A 16,501-nucleotide genomic window follows, 5' to 3' on the forward strand; every position below is an offset into this window, starting at 1 on the left:
CCGTAGCCAGGGGAATCTGTTTAGGGGGCATGGCCCCAAAGAATAACTACAGGAGGGTTTAGGTTTACAATGTTTGACACTGGTTTGCACAGTATTTTTTAATTAAAGGCACAATATGGTGAGAATGCAATATATTTTGTAGTTTTTCTAAAGTATTACTATTTTCTACATTTACCACTATTAGTGGTAATAAATAGGAAATTGTACCTTTTAAAGTACAGTGAGTAGGGAACACTTGGAAATGTTCATGAAATCTGTGTTAAATGGTATTTTTCACACACTTATATCCAGTATGATTGCTGAAAACTAAATAGTGCATAAATGCAAGTATGCATGGGACTATATACCCTCCCTCAAGACACCTTTGGGGAAAAGTATGGCAAACCAAGCATTTCTAAGTCCCTTTTCTAAAAACCATTGACAATAATTGAATGGGTTTTTAAGGCAGTTCTAAACCATCTTCAGCAAGAGAGACATCAATGGAACAGTCAGTAGGAGAGATAGACGAGGTAAGCATAGGATGTTGGGGGAGCATGGGCACAGCTGAGGGAGTCCGTGTGGTGAAAGTCCCTTCTACTACTTAAAGCAGAAGGAACTTGCCAGGCAGCTGTCCAGTCATCGTTTCAGAGCCTTGTACCCAGTAATTAATTTGTCCAGTTAGTTTCAGGTAGCAGGCACTGGCACTTATCTTTCAGACTTTCAGGACTTAGACTTATTTATCACCATCATATTTTGACTCAGACCAAAAGCAAGACTGGCAGAAAAGAAAGAAATAAGGAGGAATAGAAATAATGGAAAACGATGACAAAGACAGAACAGAGGGACAAAAAATATCTTGCAAGAGTAAGAAAAAGAGGCAGAAAATGTAGGGTGGTGGAAGAAAGAGGCATGCGGTGGAATCAAGACTTGACAGGCTTAGTATTCAGCAATCTCCACATGCAGCAGGCCTGGCCTGATTGAAGCCCCACTGGACTATGACAGTAGAAAGCATGTGCCTTCACAATTTCTAGAAACCAAAGTTGTGCTCTGTCGGCTTAACCTTTACCAGGCAATGGGGTTATTTGAGGCAGAAGTGAGGGGCCATTGCTTACAGGCTGCCATATTGTCTCAAAAAAGGTTAGGAAGTATTGTTGATGATCAGCGCTTGCTTACATGATACCTTCAAGGCGCTGTCAAATAATGCTGTTTTGATGAGACCACAGACTTGATGGTTCTTATGTCTATAATCCAAGTGTTTGTGGTCGCTGGTGTGTCTCCCTATATTTGTATCCATGCATTAGTGTATCTTCGTCAGTGATCTTGTGCATGGTTTAGTGTCTGTGTCAGTGCCTCTGTGTGCGTGTAGCCCTATTTCCCAACTGTGAGTGTTAGTGTCAATATTCAGATTTTAGTGTAAGTCTGTCTTTTAGAATCTCCATATCAATGTCAAATGTCAAAATTCCCAAACCAGTGTTGGTTCCCCCATGTTCACATGTGTCCCTACGTCAGTTTTCCAATGGTACTATCCCCATCATTTTCCAAGTGACACATTTCCTGTGTCAGTGCCACATAATATCTGTGGCTGTGTCTCAGTGGCAGTGATGGACTGCCCTATTGCTGTGCAAGTGTTCCATTGTAAGCAATGATATCCCTTTGTCGATATATTCCTTGCAGTGTGCTTGTGTTGGTGTTCCAGTGTCTCAGTCCATGCTGCAGTTTCCCTGTGTTAGTGCTCTAATGCCAATGACCAAGTGTCAGTACCTCCATGCTTGTTGCTCATGGCCTCTTTGCATGTAGCATCTATGACTCAGTATGCCAATGCCTTGTGTAGGTGCCTCAGCATTATTGTTTGTGGACTTGTTAGTGTTACTGGATTAGTGTCCCTATGTCACTGTTACTGCTTATGTGTCCTTTTATTTCTCTCCCATCATGAGTGTTCCAGTATCAATGTCAGTGTCTCTATTTCCCCATCTACCATGTCCCAGTGGCAGTGCCCTTGCACCAGTGTCCCATTGTCATTGTGCCCCTGTCAGTTTTTCTGTGTCATTGTTCATGTGCCCATATCAATATCCTAATTCCAATGTACCTTGTTAGTTTCAGTGTCTCTGTGTAAGTGTTCACTTTTCCTAGTGTGTCTCTGTACCTAAAGAGTGTTTCTGAACAGTTACCCCTTGGTAGTGTTGCAGTGCCCAATGTCCATGTCAGTGTCACAGTGTACATGTCAGTGTCTTTGACCCTTTGTATGTACCCCCATGTCAGTGCCCTTGTGTCTGTATCCTAGTGTCAGTGACCCAACTCAGAAACCACACGTCAGTACCTGAGTGTTGCATCCTCCCAGTAAGTGCCCTTGTGTTTCTGTCCTTATATCAACTGGTGTTGTGTTCAAGCATAAATATCTAAGTGTTTATACTCTAAAGTCCCTATGATAATCTCCCCATACCACTGCCCCATGGCATTGGACCAGCATCAATGTTTGTGCCAGTGTCTTTGACCCAAGTCAATATCTCCATGTTGGTGTTCCATTATCTGTGTCCCAGTGGTACTGTCCCAGTGGAAATGCCCTTCTGTCAGCATCACTGTGGTCCCGGTGTGTTAATGTCCTCATGTGTCCCAGTGTCAATATTTGTGACACGTGTCAATGAACGACTTCCAGTGCCACAGTGCCGACATCCCCATGCCATTGTTAGTGCCACTGGTCAGTGTTCTAGTGTCTATGTCCCAATGGCAGTGTCTCCATGTCAGTGTCCTTGCATCAGTAACCTCTGTCAGCAATCACAGGTTCACTAATGATGTGTTCCCCAGCAGGTGTACCTGTGTCAGTATATCATGTCACAGTCTAAAATTATGTCCCACTATTTAGTGTCAATATCCTTGTGCATGGCATCCCTGTGTCAGTGTTCCAGCATTAGTGTTTGTATCTCATGTCCGCTTCCCAATGTCACTGTTCCCATTTAAGTATTGATGGTTCTGTTTCGTTACCACTGTTCCAGTGCCTTAGTGTCAGTGATTTTCCGGTCTCATTATCTTACTAACAGTGCCCATTTGCTAGTGACCTTGTGCCAGCGTCCCCCTGTTAGTGTTCGAGTGATGTGGGTCAAGATTGGTACACACCTAGTTACTAAATACTCCTTTCTGACAGTTGAGGTTCACTGAAAATGTAAGTATGTTACGTAAACAATAACATTGCCCAGTTTTTAATGAAGCATTCATAACTGATTCTACATAGGAGCACTGGGGATAGACAAAGTGCAGCTGAAAATATAGCTATGCATGTTGTGTGAGTGCGTTTTCCATATGCATTGTTTGTTGTGTTGTGACATATGTGTGCTATAGGCTTAGTATGCAAGGCTTATATGGGCTGTAAGCGTGATTGCTTATTTTTGGGTCTGTGGTCTGTCTTTTTGCTTAATATGTAGTGTGCTTAATGTTGTGCTATATGTTGAAGTCTGTGTGTGCTGCATGTAAGATTGTGCATGTAAAAGCTGGTTGATGGGATGAGTTGAAAAACCATTCAACAGTAGCTGGTCCAGCAGGCACAATAGTGTGCTTCTTATGAGTTCTGTCTCTCATGAGGTTAATGAGCTGGATGTGAAGCTTGCAGTGCTGTTTTAAAATGAAAGCCAGCACCCAGATATTTTCTTCCCAAGTCACTCTCAAGTTTGCCTACTGCCAGTATTATGCAATATACAATGCACAATTGTACAATGTACTGCACCTTACTGATGTCCAAATGGGTTTGACCATAAGTACCAATGCATTGCAGACTGCAAATATTTTCTGAATCTGCAGAATTCCACATTCACGTACTGTTGGTTTGACCTAGAGGTGTTCTTTGTTCGTTGTAGTAGCTTTTCTATTCCTGGTTTCAACTGCATGCTGGTATTTGTAGTCCTGAATATATAATAAACGTCTATTAGACTAGGATTTAATGTAAAAACCAAATTGATAGGTAACTTGTATTTCATAGGTTGAGTTGAGTGCTCCGATTTGTTTTTAACAGAGGTTTTAAATCCAAATGTAAATGCAACCTTGAAAATACCAGATACAGACAGGAAGCTGCTACCATATTACTGGTTGTCCTGGACCACTCTTCCTGCTTCAAGAGGTGTAAGCCTAAAAGGGGAGAGGTGCTTGGGTGGTACTGGTGCCACTGTTGCTTCTCCATTCATGAAATAAAATGCGTACATGTCACTTACAATTAGCTGAGGTGTTGTGATGGTTTATTTTGTTAAAAATATACAACTACTGAGAAGTGGCATAAGGCAAAATGATGCCCCCCCTTGCAGAATGTGATGAGGGACCCCAGCGTATCCTAGATTGCACAGATAGTCATTACTCTTGGGCTCAACAGGGGGGATCAGAATGGTTGGGTCCCCCCCTTACACTGCAGGGACGGCATGGGAAAGCAGAGTGGCTTTCTGGAGCATTTAACTATTTACTATTCCATGCCATAGCACACATTCTGCAATGGCATGGCTTCGAGGGTGAGTGCCCCCCCTACCAAAACAAGAAACCCTGGGGGCCTCCGCTACACCCCCGCTACTGAGCCATAGCAGGGTCACTGAAAGCATGATTCAAAAACCCCAGTTGTGTCCTGATGCTCTAAAATAAATTACTGGCTCAACTTTAGAGCTGCTAACATTTATCTCATATGCTTTGCCATCAGAACGTCTTTTGTTCCCCTGCAAACAAATCACAGATTTCTTCTGGCATCCAGGAAAGGGAATGAGACAGCTGAGGAAGACACTCAATTTAGGATATTCCTGCATACAGTGCCGCATTAAAGAATCCCCCTTCACCTTGCAAGGTTTCAGTGCCGGGCCGGGCACTGGGGGATTCTGGGCATTATCAACGGACAAAGGTTTCTTGTGTTTTAATTACACCTTCAGCAATTAACAGGCATACCAGTGAGCTGGGCTGTGATAGCTGTGAAAGTGGACACATGACCATACACATCAACATGTTGGAATATGGGATGGACCAAAGAAGTCATGGAAATGTATTTTCTACATTAATTCACATTGAACTCAAGGTTTTTGTCAAAGTGGAGAAAGAAAAACTAAAGGCACTTTTGCTTAAAGATGATAGATTCAACAAAACGGGTAGGTTTTTCTGTCTTAGTTTTGGAATAGAAAGACAGCCTCCCCTCCCAACGTCCATCACACAGAAACACGCGCACACACTCATCCACCAGCATACATATCAGTGGACACATATGCGGACACAAATATACACGTCGTTCACACCTTGCAATGGTATGAAGCGCTATATCAATACAAAATACAGACTTTGACACTGCCGCTAGTTCTGCTTAGTGCTGGTACCAGGCCATCATTTGTATTTCCTGAGGTTGACGTTGCTGTCCCTCCGCCTTCCAGTGCAAGCAGCGGCCTTGCATGCCTCTATTCACAAACTCTTAATGCTGCCCTCTGAAAAATACTGAAAGTTGTCTTTTTATTGAGTTCACTAACACCATACCCCAATCCCGCAAACCTTGTTCTGCACACCTATAGAGACATAACAGCTGTTGGAATGAGCAAACATTTATTTTTAAGACTGAGGGTGGAAGATTCCTTCTTCAAAGAGAAGAAGTCTTGTCAGGTAGTTTCATCTTTTCAGGAACAAACAAAGAGGGACTTGAATGGCAATGGGGTTTAGAAACATATTCACTGCAACACTTCAAGAAACCTATCTCACCCTCCAATTCTCTCATAAGAATGCAAAATAATTTCGTTCCCTCGCTCATCGACACTTCCCAAGACCTGCTTTCCTATTTTAACAGTGTTGACGCCACGGTCATGAAATCACAGAAGACAGAACCCTTGTCTCCCTTCTCAGGCGCAGGGTTGGACTGTGACAGAAAACTGGCTCAAAAACCAAAGTAAACATGGCTTCATTAGTGAATCAGATAGAAAACCCCATATTAATGAATCAGATTGGTTTTAAGCTTGCAGAGACACACTGTGTGGCTGTTTTGCAAGATATGGTAGATGCATGCATTTGTGCTTGCTGCAGACAGTCGTTGAAGTAATCAAATGTAAAAAACAGCCTCCAGACCATAAACAGACCACACACAGCCAAAATAAGTCCTCCTGCTACTGGTAGCTTGCCCCACAGGAGAGACCTACCCTGCTCAGCCCCCATATACAAGCAACAGGCTCTCTAGGCTAAGTGTGATTTTATTCACTGACTAAACGAATGCTACTTTGAACACGGAAAATGGGTATCATTTAATTTGGTGTGTCAAACCTGCCCTGATCTTCAACTTGGTTCATGTGCAGTGTGTCTTGTGCTGCTGCAGTCCCAAGAGGATCTGCACTCTGAAGAGAAATGTTCCAGTTGAGCTTGGGAGCATTGTGGATAGGGCCCGCGAGAAGTCTGCTTCCGCCCTCCACCCTGTGCAAAATTATTACAATGTTGCTGTTTCTCTATCCAAAAGCCTCTGACTGTGACTCCAGCAGCGCGTTCTCTGCAGGCATTTTCTCTCCCCTAAATCCTCAGCAAAAAGCGAAAGGCATCTTTGTAACAAGTGAGGCCCTGTTTCCTGATTTTCTGTTAATAGGACTGATGCTTCTGAGATGACCTCATTAACCTCATAAGCATTGCAGAGCAAGCTTTCATTCTGAAAGCAATCTCAGACATTCTTAGAGTTGCATTTAGGGGGGCCAGGCATTATTATGGAAGTGCCAGGCCCCCTCAGGCCCCCTGTGGCTACGGCTCTGCAGCAGAGAATGCTGCAAAACCCCAAATCTTATCCATCAAGAGGAGGCTGTATGACATCGGAGATAGGACCACGAAGCTCATAGCCTGGCTCGACAAAAGTGACAGTGAAAGAGGCTGGGTAACCGAAATCCCAGATAGCAAAGGGGTGGGGGAGGGGGGCGTATACCGGGGATAAAGACATAGCTGAGGAATTTGCAGACTTTTACGAGGAAGTAAATGCTTCCAAATCTGGAAGATCTGAGGCGGACTGTTAAGAGCTTTTTTTATTTTATTTTTATTTATTATTTTATTTAAACATTATACAGTGTTGCAGCAATATACAATAAGAAAAAAAATGACTGGATGCTGTCTGAGCCCATATTGGGCACTTAGAGAGTGGTAGATTTCACAACTAGAGCATTAATTCATTCAAGCTGCTCGATGACGTGGAATGGGAATGAATTCTTACAGGATATTTGTAATAAGATTTCTAAGTATACAAGTCAGTCATAGTGATAATCTGTGTTACCTTCCGGTTCTCCCGTTTCCTTGCCAACCAGGTACTACTGGTATAACCCCCAGAATCCCTTGGGTCGGTTCTGAGGCGGTAGCAGCTCATTGTAAATTTCTGACTGTGTGTTGAAATATTTCATGTCTTTTGACCATTCCTCGATTTTAGAGACTGGGCCTCTACCCCAGCACATTGCTATTCTGCGTTTGGCAATTAATAAACCTATCACTATCAATCTCCTGACCCCCTTTTTACATTTTTAGTGTCACCCAGCAAAGCCAGCAGTGGGTCAGGCGCCAGTGAGAGGCCTGTGATTTTGTTTAATGGGCGAATTACTTTATCCCAAAACCCTGCAATCCTAGGGCAATACCAAGCATTTTCCTCTCGACACCGCAAGCAGGCTGCGAAGTCCCGTAAACCATACCGGATCAGTCTTAAAGGTGTATAATAGACTGTTGAGAAATTTGAAGTGGATAAGGTGGCGTCTGCCATTTAATGATATGTTTTTAGTCATTTCACAACAATACAATACTGCCAGGTGCTGTCATCAATTATCATATTCAGCTCTCACTGCCAGTCTAATCTGGTTCTTGTAGGGCGTGTTCCCTTAAGTTCCTGTGCCAATTTATATATGGTAGTTACCAACTTAGCTGGAGAGGAGGAGCAAATTAAATAAGAAAGAGGCAGTACCTATGTCGCTTCATGCATATCCTCACCTAGTAACTCCTGCAGAGCATGTCTGACCCTATAAAAATGAAATTGTGAAAGGGAAGTATCGTCGTGCCCTTCTGTCGCTATGTCGGCCCACCTACAAACCTTGCAGTCCAAAAACAAATCTCCCATGTTCGGAATGTTGAGTGTGGCTAATGCCTGTATAGCTTCCTTTTCTCCACTGATTTGAAGCCAATAGGACCATTCCACCAGCATCAGAGGAGAGTACATGAGCGCGGCAGCTTGGCTATTTAATAAATTATGCCAAGCGTGCACTGTGGAATTAATAGAGTTCAGTATACCGGGTCTCCTAATAGGGGGCTGAGACAACTTTTGTGGGAGACTAGAAAGGTCAGAGGCCAGTCTTCCGATGTGCAAGTGCGGGAGATGTAATGGACCATGGATCCAACTATGAGCATGGGAGCTCTGCGCACCTCTGTATTATAATTCTACGTCTGAGCATTGAGGCCGCCCATGGTGTAGGGCAATATTAGTATGTCCCATTGAACTCTGGGTTGTTTCCCCGCCCAGGCTAATTTAATCAGCAAAGATCTAAGGACATTAAACATGTGATTATCGGAATGTTTTGGAATAGGAATAAAAATCTTGGGAGTACAGTCATTTTCATGAGGGATATACGGCCTATCAAAGAGAGCGGAAGTCGTATCCATGTATTAACATCGTCTTCTAGTTTCGTCGATGGCCTTACCATAGTTCTTTTTAAGCACCAGCTCTGAGTCTGTGTGTACCTGAATGCCTAAATAGCAAACCGGTTCCAAGGAACACTGCAGAGGGAAGTCCAGATCGGTAGGGGACGTGGAAGGGGTCAATGGGAAAATTATAGATTTCGTCCAATTAATTCGGAGACCTGAGATGGCATCAAAACGGGTAACCTCGGTAATTACCGGAGTAAGATTCAGACTCGAATCAGTGGAGCGATCCGATACGCTAATATTTTGGCAAACAGGTTTATGCCCACATTGAGAAGCGATAAGGGTCTATAGGAGGAGCACTCCGAAGGGGGCTTACCGGCTTCAATAGTGTCAATATCAGTGCCTCCCTCATAGTAGGGGGCATCTCACCACCTTCAAACATCTCCTCGAACAGTGTCGCTAAATGCGGTATAAGTAAATCCTTATATGTTTTTATAGAAGGATACTGTGATAGGCGTCCTGACCCAGGGCACTGCCATCACTCATTGCGTTAAGGGCGGTGCGAATCTCATTAGGGTCCAAGGGGCCCATAAGATGCTCTCTATGGGCATTTGTGAACCACAGAATCTTTATGTGCGCTAGATATTCTAATATAGCGGCTCTGCATAATATCTGTGGAATCAGTCCATGATCTTTGGGGACTCATGTATCATAGTACCATCCTCATCTTGCAACTCAAACTATCGAACTGGACTCTTTTTTGTGTCGTTGCAGGGCAGCAAGTACTGAGACAGGATGATCACCCTCGCCATACGTCTTAGCTGTAGCATATTTGCCCATATGCTTCACCTCACTGTCGGCCACATCATGATACTACTCCAGGGTCTTTTTCAGGTCTACGTGGATCTGGGCGTCACCTCCCTGCAGGAGCAATTACTCCAAACGATCCAGCCGCCCCTCGAGTGTCACAACCTGCTCTGCAGGGAGCAAAGCATTCCTGCATGCTTAGAGATGGCCACCCCCCTAATAACCAGTTTAAAGGTTTCCCATACTGTGGAAAAGTGATCGATCAACCCAAAATTGATACTGATGAAGTCTTCTATGGAGGCAGCTAATTCAGTTTTAAAAACTGAATCTAATAAGGAGTAGGGAGGGAATCTCCATGCAAACGGCGCACGCCTATGCGAAGGAATAGCCACTTCCAACAGACCAGGGGATGGATCTGAGTATGTGCGGGGGAGCGGATTATAAGCTATTACCTGTGGAAAAAGTGATCTGGAGGCAAACCAGTGGTCAATTCTAGTGTGAATATCGTATGGGGCTGAATGATGAGTGAACCCACCATCTTCCGGGGACCATACTCGCCATACATCCAGAAGACCCAACTGTTCACTTATGTTCTTAATGGCTTTAGCAGTCGTTGAGGGGGGTCGAAGGGGGCCCTTTGATCAGTCTAATGAGGAAGATTGAAATCTCCCCCCCAGACCTGTTGAATGTCAGGTTCACACATAATGTGGGCTGATAGCTTATGGTAGAAATGTGGATCATCATAGTTAGGACCATATATGTTGACTAAGTGCGCCTTGAACCCCTCTTTATGGCATCTGGAGATCACGAATCTAACGTGGGGGTCAATTTCTAATTCTGCCAATGTGATACCTGATCTCAGATTTACCCATATGAGGACTCCCCCTAGCGTGTGAAGTGAACCCAGCCGCGTTGTAGGGACCTTGTATACGCTTACCATTAAGCATACTGCTATTGGTGGGAAGATGCGTCTCTTGTATAAACGCCACATCCACCAAATGGCGCTTGAGAAAAGCTATAACCTTGCAAAGTTTTCTAAATTTGTTGAGGCCTCTTATATTCCATGTCACAAATCTGACTTTGAAGCGTGTATCTTGAATCATACTATTAGAGGTCATTTAGTGTTCCATCAGAAAGCCTTTAACCATCTCACCCTCAGTACCATCATACATATTCAAGCATATCGTAATCCAGCATGTAAACTGTGAATTTATAAACAAAAAACCCCACCCTATATCCCCCTCCCATGTCATGCAGCCCCCAACTAGGCATGATCGATACCGCTCCCATCCACCAAGGAATAGGCAATACCTAAAACAATACAGTAATACCCATACAAGAAGAAAACAACTCTCTTGTCTTCTAGTAAGTAACACCAATGTCACCGGCAGTAACCTACTTCTTGAGCCGGCTGTAACTTAGCTACAAATCTAAGATACTTTCCAGCACATTCCAAGTCACCTAACAGAGCCGGATACTCGGACGAGGATAATGTGCAATCAATGTATAGAGGGGAGTATAGAGCAAGCAAAGTCTGTAGCCTTATCAACAAATCGAGAAAATTCCTTGAGTGCAGCCAAAAAAATACCTATAACAAAGTATTTATCAAAGGTATAGTTTTCTGGTATTTGAGTCATATGGGGCACGATAAAGCGACCGGACCACATCAGGCGTTAGCCAGGATCCCCTTCCAGGTGATAACCTGTATCACAACTCTTCCTCTTGCTTACATTGAAGAGCAACTGTGGCACTCCACAAAGTCCTAGACACCATTGTCAATGCCACTTAACTGTAAAGAGGTCTTAGAAAGAATAAATTTAAACATTCTGGCGAGAGACGATGAAGAGGCACTAGACAGGGATTTAATAGTGAAATAAATAGTGGGGGCCCTCCAGGGACTTCAGTCGGGAAAGGCCCCTGGCCCTAATGGTTTGCCCATTGAGCTGCTCAAATCAACAACAACAAAGTTAGCGCCCCACCTTCTGAATATGTTCTTTGAGGCAAGGGAGGTGGGGAGGGTACCAGATGACCAACGGACAGTCACCATAGTGGTAATCCCCTAAAAAGGTAAACCACAGATATAGTGTGCCTCATATCGTCCTATATCCATGCTCAATGTGGAGCCAAAAGTCCTGGCCAAAGTCCTTGCAACTCGATTAGCAGACGTGATACCATCAGTGATCCACCTGGATCAATCCACCTTCATGCCAAAGCGAAGCACTCACTTGATTCTGAGGCGACTATACGGGGTGCTTCACATGACGGAGGCATATGGGGTAGATGAGGCAGCGGTTCTCTCCCTTGATGCCTGGAGGCCTTCGATAGTGTGGAGTGGAACTATATTTTTGAAGGGCTACCCCGATTGGGATTTGGCTCTAGCTTCTGTGCCTGGGTGCGCCTACTTTATGAGGCACCGTGGGCCAGGGTGAGGGTGAATGGTTGTGTCTTCCACGTGTTCGAATTACGGAGGGGAACGCGGCAGGGTTGTCCACTGTCTCCCATGATCTTCGCCCTTGCCCTGGAGCCCCTGGTGGCCTGGGTTCAAGGAGACCCATTAATCAAGGGCATTTAGGTGGATGATGTTTGGGAGGAAAAGATATCACTCTATGCAGACGATATCCTACTTTACATGACAAAGCCCCATTCCTCGATCCCGAGAATTCAGCATATCTTTGACCCTTTGGGAGCTATGAGGCCTACCAAATTAACTAGGACAAGTCGTTGATTTTCCCGCTCTCTTTGGGCCCTCTCTCTGTACCAACCTGGTGCCCAGCCCCAGTGGCAGCAGACGGGTTCATATTCCTAGGGATCCGTATCACTATCACGAGAAACTATTCATCCCTCGTAATGTTCTTCCGCAGATTGACCGGTTTCAGGCAGAAGCAAACCATTGGCGCACACTGACCCTCTCGCTGATGGGGCGAGCGGTCCTTTTTAAAATGATGACTCTCCCGCGTATGATCTACTTTTTCAGAATACACCGTTTAAGATTCCGAATCTTATTTCCGCAGAATCAATAGCATCCTGCTGTCCCTATTTTGGGAAAGGGGCAGCCAGAATTTCCCAGGCAAAGCGGCAGCGGGTGTATACGACGGGGGCCTGTCGGTCCCAGACCTTCAAGCCTACTATTGGCCTTCCAAGTTGGCAGTGGTGAACGACTGGGTGTTCGGGGACCAGCAGGAACCAGCAAACAGGGTGGATTGTCTGGCCATGGGGAGCAGGGGCTACCCGGCGCTCCTTTAGGGCACGTTCAGAGGGAACTCACTCCCACTTCACACACTGGCAGTGTTAAGGGCATGGAAAGCATCCAATAGGTGCCTGGGCTGGGAAGGAAAACTAACAGCAGAAACTCCATTGTGGGATAGTGACTGCCTAGGGGAGTATAAAAAGCTGCTACAATACAAAAAATGGCATGTGATAGGCATAGAGAAATTGGGTGACATGTGGAGAGCAAGCACTCTTGTAGGGTTTGAGGTGCTGAATGCGGAATACGAATTGGCACCAGGTGAATTATTCTGATACAGACAACTACAACATGCTCTGAAATACCACTTACCGGAGGGGAAAATCCTTCCAGACTACTGCCCAATGGAAAACAGACTGATACTAAACCCTATGCCCTCCAAGACAGTTTCTTTGACATACAGAAAGATCATGAATAACATGCCGGACTGCCTCGCCTCACTCAGACAGCCTTGGATGGGTGACGTGGGATCCCTAGATGATGAAGAGTGGAGTTGCGGATACTGCATAGATCCTACCTCTCAGGGTCAAGGGTGTTTAAAATGGGTCGAGCAGGTACGGCTGAGTGCCTCAAGAGCTATGGTGAAGTGGACACATTTTTTCATAAAATTCTGGTCATGCCCCGGGGTCCAAAACTATTGGACCGAAATAGTTGATATAATGGGGAGGTAGCGGGTGGGTCAGGAGCACTCAAGGCTAAGTGGCTACTGCTGGGAGTGCCGCCGGAAGAGAAGTGGCCCAGACATATAGAGATCTGGCTCACAATGGCTGTGGGGTGGCTAAACTGAATCTAGCCAGGCCGTGGGGGTGGGCAGGTCCCCTGAAATCAAAGACTGGAAGGAGGACCTAGATTGGGGCCAGCTTGCCGAACAGACAGTATACTGAGCCCGGGGCTGCCCACGTAAATTTTAAAAGGTATGGGGAGCATGGAAACGATTTCGGAGCACTTCTGACATAATAGGGGATGGAGAATGAGAGTCGACTACTGCACAAAACATGGAGAGACAGGGCTCTGCGCCAGGGATAGCGCTTCAGAGACTAGCTCAAGAGGCGGGGATAGGCTCATGAGGCGATGTACAAAAGGGGACGCCCGCTTGTACAAAAGGGAAGGCCCCCTGCAAGCGGCCCTGTGATGGTAAATTGCTATGATTTGGAAGGTTTGTGTATTTTATCAACTGCTCCATAAAAAGAATTTATTAAAAAAAATATATTGAAAAAGGAAGTAGTTTGTGTGTGGCAATATAAGCTCATCGGAATAAATTTTTAAATGCTGATCTGCTGATCCTTACAAATCAGCGTACCTTGAGGTCAACGCAAGCACCCCGCAAACAAAGCAAATATTCAAAGATGGCCACCATCAGGCTTACGCTTACCTCTTTATGCTGTGGACACCACGCATAGTCTCTCATGTTTAATGTGCTGTCCAAGCGATTGTTTAACCGCGGAAACCTCTGTGCGGTGGGAGAAAAAGATCTTTCTTGTGAAAGCTCGATGTAGAATTCGCTCCTCCCTAAGTCTCCGTGACCTACGGAGTCGGCAACGCCTCAGACACTGCACAGGTGACGGGACCAATGAAGCACACAGCAGAAACTCCAAAATGAGGTATGTCGGTGGGGTCACACAAACGGTCAACTCATCACTAAATGTTGGAATGAGGCTCCAGAAAAAAATGAGTTCAAACAGAGATTTAATCAAGTAAGTGACAGAAGCTCCCATGGCTGCAGTGAAACATTGAGTTTGAAGATCAGCACCGACTGATTTCAGCACAGTTGGATAGACCTTCCATTGCCGCTGTTCCGTACTCCAGAAATGGAAGCAACGTTGTAAGTCAACAAAGTAGGTAAAAGGTGAACAGCAATGGCTCTTAAAAGTAAACAAACAATGGGCCTTAACTATACATAAGGTAAAAAGTAAGAACATCATATACAAAAACAGCTCTCCTCACCCGGCTCATTACCATTAATCTCCTTGAAATGGTTGTAATTTAGAGGTACTGCTCAAGAATATATTTACTCTGAGCTCCACGTCTGAGAAGTAGTTGAAGTCCACTTCTGACTTACAAAAATCCTCAGTCCAGTTCGAGCCACAAAATTCCATTTTAGGCAGAATTGAGCCATTGCATGTCTTTTACATCTGTCTCGCAACTGCTTTACTCCAGAAGCTACAACTCAGTCAAAAGAGAGCAACCAAAACAATTGTGAGGTTTGAGTTAGAGGTAACATCTTTGGTAAAACCCCCACAGGCTGCCTCCTACCTCTAATAGCCAGATCAAATCCCAATGATTGCTACAGATATGGTGTTTTAGAACTTAGGACCAAAATTGGTTCATGGAAGGATATGAAAACAACCCTCTCCAGATAGGGTTGCCATCTGGGTGTTTTTTTGCCAGCGTGACTGATAGACTTATGTCAGTACATTTGTCAAACTGCAAATATAAGAAGAATGCACTTTAAAACGTGCTCCACAGCTGCCTCAAGAGATCCCTTACTGACAAGCAAAGTAATAAAAAAACAGAAAACAGAAAAACAGAAAAGTCTTATTAAAAATGAATGCAGATAATTTTAAGCGAAGATTTATTTAAGCATCATGCCAGGCGTATGCGGATTCTTAAAACATGAACAAATAAATGGCCGCTATTATTCTTTTGAAAACGTGGCAACCCTGTCGTGTCTCCAGACAAGCTAGACCCTCCAATTCCAATGTGTAACACATTCTTAGAATCTAAAAACATCTTGCAGACTACTAGTAAATTAACAGCCTATCGTTTTCCAAACATAAGCATTCGTTCACACAGACAGGGCAGATACTCTGTGCCTCCACTGTACCACCTAATCAAAAGTCTTTAATGTCTACACTGTGAAATGGTGTCAGAGGCATGCAATATATTCATTAATGAGAATAAACAGACTAAACAGAAAGATCATCGCAGTCACTCCAATGTCACATCTCACCTGCTCATTCCTCTGTGCTTCTCGTCAGATCCTTGTGTTCTCCTCTCTCAAACACCCTCAAAACCCAACCACAGTGGACTCTGCCGGTTGGATTGCCGATCCCAGTCCTTCTTTTATGAAGCAGCACGAATCCCGCCCACGGACAGTCATGCACGCAGGTCATGTGCACGGTGACGTCAGGGCCATCTCCTGGAGATTAAAAACCAATAAGTCATTATATACAGTACTATAGGGGAGAGGAGTTTCCACAAATGCAGGTGTTGCAAAAGCATTACTGGGTTGCATACTCTGTAATGATACTAAATATGCGTTTTTAGGTTAGCCACACCCTTTGATTTTAATAAAATGATATATATTTTTTCACTGAAAATGCAAAGGTTGAAGTGGAGTTATGGTTAAGATAAAAACTAATACTTAAAGCCAAGAAACCTCTGAAATTCCCAAGTAATGGTTTACTGCGCTAACTATAACTGCGCCCCCACTATTCACTGCTTATGACCTTGATGGAGCATGATTATTTGAGAATAATCTTGCTCGATCGAGTCTGCTCATCCAGAGTGAACTAATATTTATAAACATTTACTAACCGTGTGATGAACTAAAACGTGTTAAGCTTTTCAGAAAAAGCACAACGTAAAAGGTGCAAAAGCGATCTAACACATTCAGAGTATTCTTAAACCCGCGATGAAAAGAATGCAGAAGAGAAATAAATTGGAGAAAAGAGAGATGATTTTAGTTATGAGAGACTTACAAAATGTATTAAAGAACATAGTACTAAAGTAAATGCCAAATAGCATTATGAAACTGTGAGAATAAGAAACTCATAAAGTAGAATGATTCTTGTTTGTGTTTGTTTCCAGAACATGAAAATCCTACTAAAAAGTAATAGTTGATGCTTTTAGACAAACGCAATTAGACAAAATGCTTATGTTTAGTTTGAATTC

General features: G+C 44.1%; 1 long non-coding RNA gene across 1 annotated transcript in view; it reads right to left on the reverse strand.

The window, feature by feature from the left end:
* Positions 1 to 15,569: 15,569 nt before the first annotated feature.
* The window catches only part of LOC146857772 (uncharacterized), a 73,154-nt gene continuing 72,222 nt past the window's right edge, over positions 15,570 to 16,501 (reverse strand). Inside the window, exon 3 of the long non-coding RNA XR_014979611.1 lies at positions 15,570 to 15,746. This is a non-coding gene — a long non-coding RNA (uncharacterized LOC146857772). The remainder of the gene's footprint in view (positions 15,747 to 16,501) is intronic.

The sequence above is a fragment of the Triturus cristatus genome, chromosome 3_2 (assembly GCF_964204655.1).
Source record: "Triturus cristatus chromosome 3_2, aTriCri1.1, whole genome shotgun sequence".
Lineage (NCBI taxonomy): Eukaryota > Metazoa > Chordata > Amphibia > Caudata > Salamandridae > Triturus > Triturus cristatus.